Here is a 7,075-nt window from a genome sequence, read left to right as displayed (position 1 = left end):
CCCCAAATACGCCAAGAAGCCTGAAGAAGCCAAAAAGAACAATGCAAGAGTCTTCAAGATGGATGTGAAGGAAGCTTTGCAAGACGATAACGTAATCACAGGTACCTTCCTCATAAATAATATCTTTGCAAGAGTACTTTTTGATTCAGGCGCTGATAAGTCCTTCGTAGACCAAAAATTTTGCAAATTGCTGAATATGCCTGTCAAAACCTTAAAGGTGAATTACGAGGTAGAGCTAGCAGATGGCACAGTAGAAACCGTCTCCACTATACTAGATGGATGTGTGATATCCATTAAGAACCACTCTTTTCCTCTATCTCTACTTCCCTTTAAACTGGCTGGTTTTGACATAGTTATGGGTATGGACTGGTTATCCCACAACCAGGCTCAGATCGTCTGCAACAGAAAACATATAGTGCTAAAGACTCCGACTGATGAATCGTTTACCATTCAGGGAGATACCCAGTACGGATTGCCTGAGCAAGTAACTATGCTCAAAGCTTCTAAATGTCTGAAGAAAGGTTGTGTCATCTACATGGCACAAGTGATTATTGAAGAGCCTAAACCAAAGATAGAAGACATTCCCGTCATTTCGGAGTATCCAGAAGTTTTCCCCGAAGATCTACCTGGTTTGCCACCAGATAGGCAAGTGGAATTCAGGATCGATATCATCCCTGGCGCGGCTCCTATTGCAAGAGCACCTTACAGGCTAGCACCAACCGAAATGAAGGAGTTGAGGACCCAGCTGGATGAGCTGTTAGCAAAGGGTTTCATCAAACCTAGTTCATCTCCCTGGGGAGCACCTGTCCTGTTTGTTAAGAAGAAGGACGGATCGATGCGTCTGTGCATCGATTATCGAGAACTTAATAAGGTCACGATAAAGAATAGATATCCCTTGCCGAGGATCGACGATTTGTTCGATCAGTTACAAGGGGCAAGTTACTTCTCAAAGATCGACTTGAGGTCAGGCTACCATCAACTGAATGTCAGAGATGAAGACGTACATAAAACAGCATTTAGGACTCGTTACGGTCACTACGAGTTCCTAGTGATGCCTTTTGGGCTCACAAATGCACCGGCTGCGTTCATGGATCTCATGAATCGCGTCTGCAAGCCGTACTTTGACAAATTCGTCATCGTGTTCATCGACGACATTCTTATCTACTCAAAGAACAAAGCTGACCATGAGAAATACCTTCGTTGTATTCTCAAATTGCTGCATCGCGAGAAACTCTATGCCAAATTCTCTAAATGCGAATTCTGGCTTCGAGAAGTCCAATTTCTTGGACATGTCGTCAGCGAGCGTGGTATCCAGGTGGATCCCGCTAAGGTAGAGGCGGTCATGAATTGGCAAGAGCCAAAGACGCCTACCGAAATTCGTAGTTTCCTGGGGTTAGCAGGATACTACAGGAGATTCATTGAAAATTTTTCAAGGATTGATGCGCCCTTAACCTCCTTGACCAAGAAGAAGGAAAAGTTTGTTTGGGGCCCTAAGCAGCAAGAGTCCTTTGATATTTTAAAGCAAAAGCTAAGCAACGCCCCTGTGTTAACACTACCGGAAGGTACCGAAGAGTTCGTAGTTTACTGCGACGCATCACGCACTGGCATGGGGTGTGTGCTCATGCAAAAAGGCAAAGTTATTGCCTATGCTTCAAGACAGTTAAAGGTGCACGAGAAGAATTACACCACCCATGACTTGGAGCTGGGTGCCGTTGTGTTCGCACTAAAACTGTGGAGGCATTATCTGTACGGAATCAAGTTTGTGATCTATTCAGATCACAAGAGCCTCCAACATCTGTTTAATCAGAAGGAATTAAACATGAGGCAACGCCGTTGGATGGAAACCTTAAATGATTATGATTGTGAAATCAGATATCATCCCGGCAAGGCGAATGTAGTCGCTGATGCCCTGAGTAGAAAAGAAAGGGTGAAACCCATCCGAATCAATGCTAAGAGCATCGAAGTAAAGAATAATCTGATTGAAAGGGTGTTAGCTGCACAGAGAGAAGCTGTGTTGGAAGCTAACTATCCTAAGGAGAAGCTGGGAGTGACTGAGGAGCAGTTAACTCTTAGCAAGGATGGAATTTTGCGATTGAATGGACGAATATGGATTCCAATTTATGTAGGACTACGAGATGTTATCCTCCATGAAGCCCATAGCTCCAAATATTCTGTCCATCCTGGAGCAGATAAAATGTATCAGGATCTAAAGGCAAATTATTGGTGGATAGGCTTGAAAAAGTCTGTAGCCGCTTATGTAGCCAAATGCTTGACTTGTGCGCAAGTCAAGGCTGAGCATCAAAAGCCGTCCGGCTTGCTACAACAGCCTGAACTTCCTGAATGGAAGTGGGAATGTGTAACTATGGATTTTATTACCAAGTTACCCAAGACGAGGAAAGGAAATGACACAATATGGGTTATAGTCGATGACTGACTAAGTCAGCTCATTTCTTACCCATCAAGGAGACGTATAGCTCCGACATGTTAGCCCAATTATACGTTGATAAGATTGTAGCCTTACACGGCATACCTGTGTCTATTATCTCTGATCGAGATACTAGGTACACGTCTCATTTCTGGAAAAGCTTCCAGCAATCTTTGGGCACACGCTTGAATTTTAGTACGGCTTACCATCCTCAGACAGACGGTCAGAGTGAGCGTACTATTCAAACGTTAGAAGACATGCTGCGTGCATGTGCTATCGATTTGGGTGGTAGTTAGGATAAGAACCTACCACTAATCGAATTCTCCTACAACAATAGCTACCATACCAGCATAAAGCCTGCGCCTTTCGAGGCATTATACGGTAGAAAGTGTAGATCGCCTGTTTGCTGGGCGGAAGTTGGAGAGGTCCAATTATCAGGACCAGAGATAGTCTTCGAAACAACGGACAAGATTGTCCAGATTCGAGAGCGTCTCAAGGCTGCCCGTGATAGGCAGAAAAGTTACGCCGATCCAAAGCGTAAGGATTTTCACTTCGAAGTAGGTGAAAAGGTATTACTTAAAGTATCGCCCTGGAAGGGGGTGATGCGTTTCGGTAAGAAGGGCAAGCTGAGCCCGAGATACATAGGACCTTTCGAGGTTATCGAACGTGTCGGGTCAGTTGCCTATAAGTTGAACTTACCGGAAGAGCTCCATGGAATTCACAATGTGTTCCACATCTGCAATCTAAAGAAGTGCTTCGCTGATGAATCATTGGTGATACCACATACGGATGTGCATATAGATGAGAGCTTGAAATTTGTGGAGAAGCCCTTGTCCATTGAAGACCGACAAGTAAAGAAGCTTCGAAGGAAACATGTACCAATAGTAAAGGTCAAGTGGGATGCCCAGAGAGGTCCCGAATTCACGTGGGAAGTTGAATCCACGATGAAAGAAAAATACCCTTTTAAGGGGGTGAGGATGTAACACCTCGAAATTTTGTGTTCAATAAATAAATGACACGTGTCAAATACGACAAAAATAATATAAAACCGGATTTAATTAAGATATGCGGTAGGATTTTCGAATATGTCGACATGTTAATTTTATACCTCTGAGCGACTTCGTTATTGTTGGTGCACTACATCTGCTGATTACGTCTTGTATCGAGTCATAGTCTTAGGTTGTTAGACCTGGGCACGAAATACGAGAAATTGTGAGATAGTATAGAATTTGTATAGTTGGATCGCTTATTAGTCAAATAGAGTCTTAGGACCGCTCGAGCGGATGAGTATGGATCGCTCGAACGACATTATGTAGAACCGCTCGAGTGTAAGATGTCTGGATCGCTTATTGGGCCTGTCCAATAAGCGATCCTAGAACACTATAAATAGTCCATGAGCGATCTCATTTGTAACAAGTGCTGAATCTCGTACCGAAGTGCTGCCGGATCGAGAACTGATTGTAATCGCTGTCAGATCAATATAAAAAGAGTTTAAAGTGAATCGCAAGCTATTCCTACGTTGATTACTTGTTTTCCGCACCTGTAATTGACGAAAACGCCTCTGATCGACTCATTTAGGTCGCGATACGATCCTACAGTTATTATAAATCCCGAGACCCCAAGCAAATTATAAGCACTTAATCTAAATCGGGTCATTAGTAATAATTAAAAGGATCCAAGATAATAGATTGGGTCTTAAGAAAATAATACAAGACAATCATCTAACCAAGAGCCCACCTTTCTTACAAACCCATATTGCATAATAGGCAGACATCTGGTCAGGTATGGGCTAAAGGCAATCCATCAAAATTATTAATGTCAAGTTGACTATTCAAACCTTGAAAGGTTATTTTTTTGCCACTGATGATCGTTTACTGACTGTAAGGGTTATGCCTTATGGACCGTAAGGAGGGTGAAGGGGTAAAAGTTTTCCGCCACAGGCTTACGGACCGCAAGGCCCAAGCCATACGGTCCGTAAGCGATGCCCAGCGACAGAAAGTTGGCTGTTGGCTGTGTAAAACGGTAAACAATAAATGTAGAGATCTTCCAAAGATATGGGCGACCTCTAAACACCTCCTAGACATCAGGGGACACTTGTTGATCATCAAGAACCCATTTTAGGCCTTGTTGTCATGATCACAATGGATCAAAGTGCCTATAAAAGGCCTCATTGTGCAACAAGTTTCCTCACATCTTGTTCTGCCTTCATTGATCACTTATGGAGCTCAACATTCCTCTCAAGTGTTCTCTAATCAAGCTTAGGACTTCAGTAAGTATTCAAGTCCTTTCTAAATTGAGTTTAGCTTAGTTATTTAGCTAGAAATCAAACCGTCGTAATTACGGTTTGACTTTGAGATTAGTCTATAATGGCTCAGTCATATCTCGAATTTAAAGTAGTTATAAGTTGGTATCTATGTGGGTAATAAACCCCTAAAAGGGTTCCCCCTGATCACCACTCTAACTAGTTCAAATGTCGAGTCAAACGTGCTTAGAAAAAGTCAACAGAAAGCTATTTTGCGATTTTACATGTAATCTGAAATGTAGACGGTATGCAACCTGTTTGAACACTCATAAAACATGATAATAAGTATATTAACACGTCTAAGCTTGTTTGATCCGGCCATTTGCTATATTGACCCGGTTCGGAGCCGAATATCGCAAAAGTTTGACTTTTGCTTTGACTTCAGTTCTGAACCGTTAAAGTTCGATTTAGATATGCCTTAGGACTCTCTTAGGACCAGGTTACATGATGGTATAACCCTCTGTGACCGGTTCGTTGCTTGTCCGAGTCTTTTACGCGTTTCCGTTAATTGCTTAAAAGTTGACCATAACGCCCTTTTTAAATTAAAACGAGAATTTCGGACATGTGAAGGAATCATAACCTTAGTTACTGATTTCTAAACATGTCCCTAAAATTTCATGTCAATCCGAGGTCCAGAATAAGAGTTATGCTAAATAGCGCAAATTACGGAACTTTAGTAATTTAAATAGCGCAATTAGCATAACGCCTATCTAAACCCAGATTTCGACACCAAACCTTTTACTCACTGTTGTAAAATAATATTTTGGGATTTTTAAAGATTTTTAATTATTTTTAACCTGCTCATAACCTGCGGTTATGGCTACAGTTCGGTAAATACCGAATATGCCCTTTTCGGCCATAACTTGAGTTCTACAAGGTCTTTTGACCCGATTCCAGTTGTTACTGATTTTAAATAATAAATAAAGTATTTTAGACTTTATAAACTGTTCGGGAAACTCAGATTTCCTGTAGAACTCTAAAAACCTCTTTTAATCTTTAAAAAGACCGAAATACCCCTACGGGGCATAATATCAACTTAAACTCGTTACGGGCATTATGGAAGGTATCCTACTGATACCACAACATTTGCGCGCACGGTTCGGCTTATGTAACTAGTTTACATAAATTAGCCGATACGGGCCAAACCATATTGTTTTGACCCCAAAATCCAGAGTGTGAATATTAAACCCATATAAAACAAGCCTTCAAACTTGTTGGGTCAGAATCACATTCCATTTCCCGGTTTTCGCCTTTCACGCGATTAAACCGTATCTATCCTTTGAAACTGACTGGTCTAGGCTACGGCTAATATGAAGACCCGTTAGGATTCTAATAGGTTATTTTAAAACCTTCGTTCCAGAATAGGAGCCCAGTAAAAGATATCTGTGATTTAATCAATTAAGGACTATACTTGCAAAGGTAAATACTTTTAACTTATTTTCCGTTATACGGGCTTGGGGTACGGTATCTAAAATACCGCTTGGTCGGGCAATTGACCCCAACTCATTTGTAGTTGGGTATTATCAATGTGACCCGTTTAAAAACTTGTTTTGTTGGCTTAACGCCTTTGGGGGCTTAATGACCATGTCCCGGATATCCTTGGCATCATTTTACGAAATGGCCACGACCTCGACATCCGGGTGTAGGCGTACACCCGGCATTGTGTCTATATTAATTAAGGGTGTAACCGTTGGTTTACCCACCTCGGTTTTACGCTATGTGGTGAGTCTATTAAACTTTAACCCGGCACGACCCGGGCGACCGAACGCATAGCAAGCATGTAATTCTTTACAAGATTTAATTATAAATTATCCCAAGTTATAAAAGAGTTTGTGCCTTGTGCATTCAAATCAATTTTAATAAACATTTTACAAAAGTGTCGGTTGAATGTATTTACCAGTGTAAACTGACGTATTTTACCAAAAAGATTAAATGCAGGTACTAAACGTAATCGACTGGCTATGGCTCCTTAGCATCTTTAAGAGTCTCGCAAGCTTTTGATGCCCTGTCTGTTGAACAATACTTTTTATTATTTTGATCCCCCTGTGGATACCATTCGACTATTTGTGATACAATCGATATTACAATCAATGGTTGAATTATAATTATCTTTATGCTTCTGCTGTGCATTCATATAACTGTGTGGTTTGACTATATTGTTGCCAACAACATCACGGTAATCCCCCACCGGGCCCACCGGTGAGACACGTGGAAATCGGGGTATGACAATGTGTGTAGGCAAAAATATTTAGTGTGGAGGATTATAGTCTTAATGACTAATTAATTAATCAAACATAATAATAAATGAGATGAGAAAAAAACTATTTAATGTTTTACAATTGTACCCT

Source organism: Helianthus annuus, chromosome 8, assembly GCF_002127325.2.
Source record: "Helianthus annuus cultivar XRQ/B chromosome 8, HanXRQr2.0-SUNRISE, whole genome shotgun sequence".
Taxonomy (NCBI): domain Eukaryota; kingdom Viridiplantae; phylum Streptophyta; class Magnoliopsida; order Asterales; family Asteraceae; genus Helianthus; species Helianthus annuus.
This window is presented reverse-complemented; position numbering follows the sequence as displayed.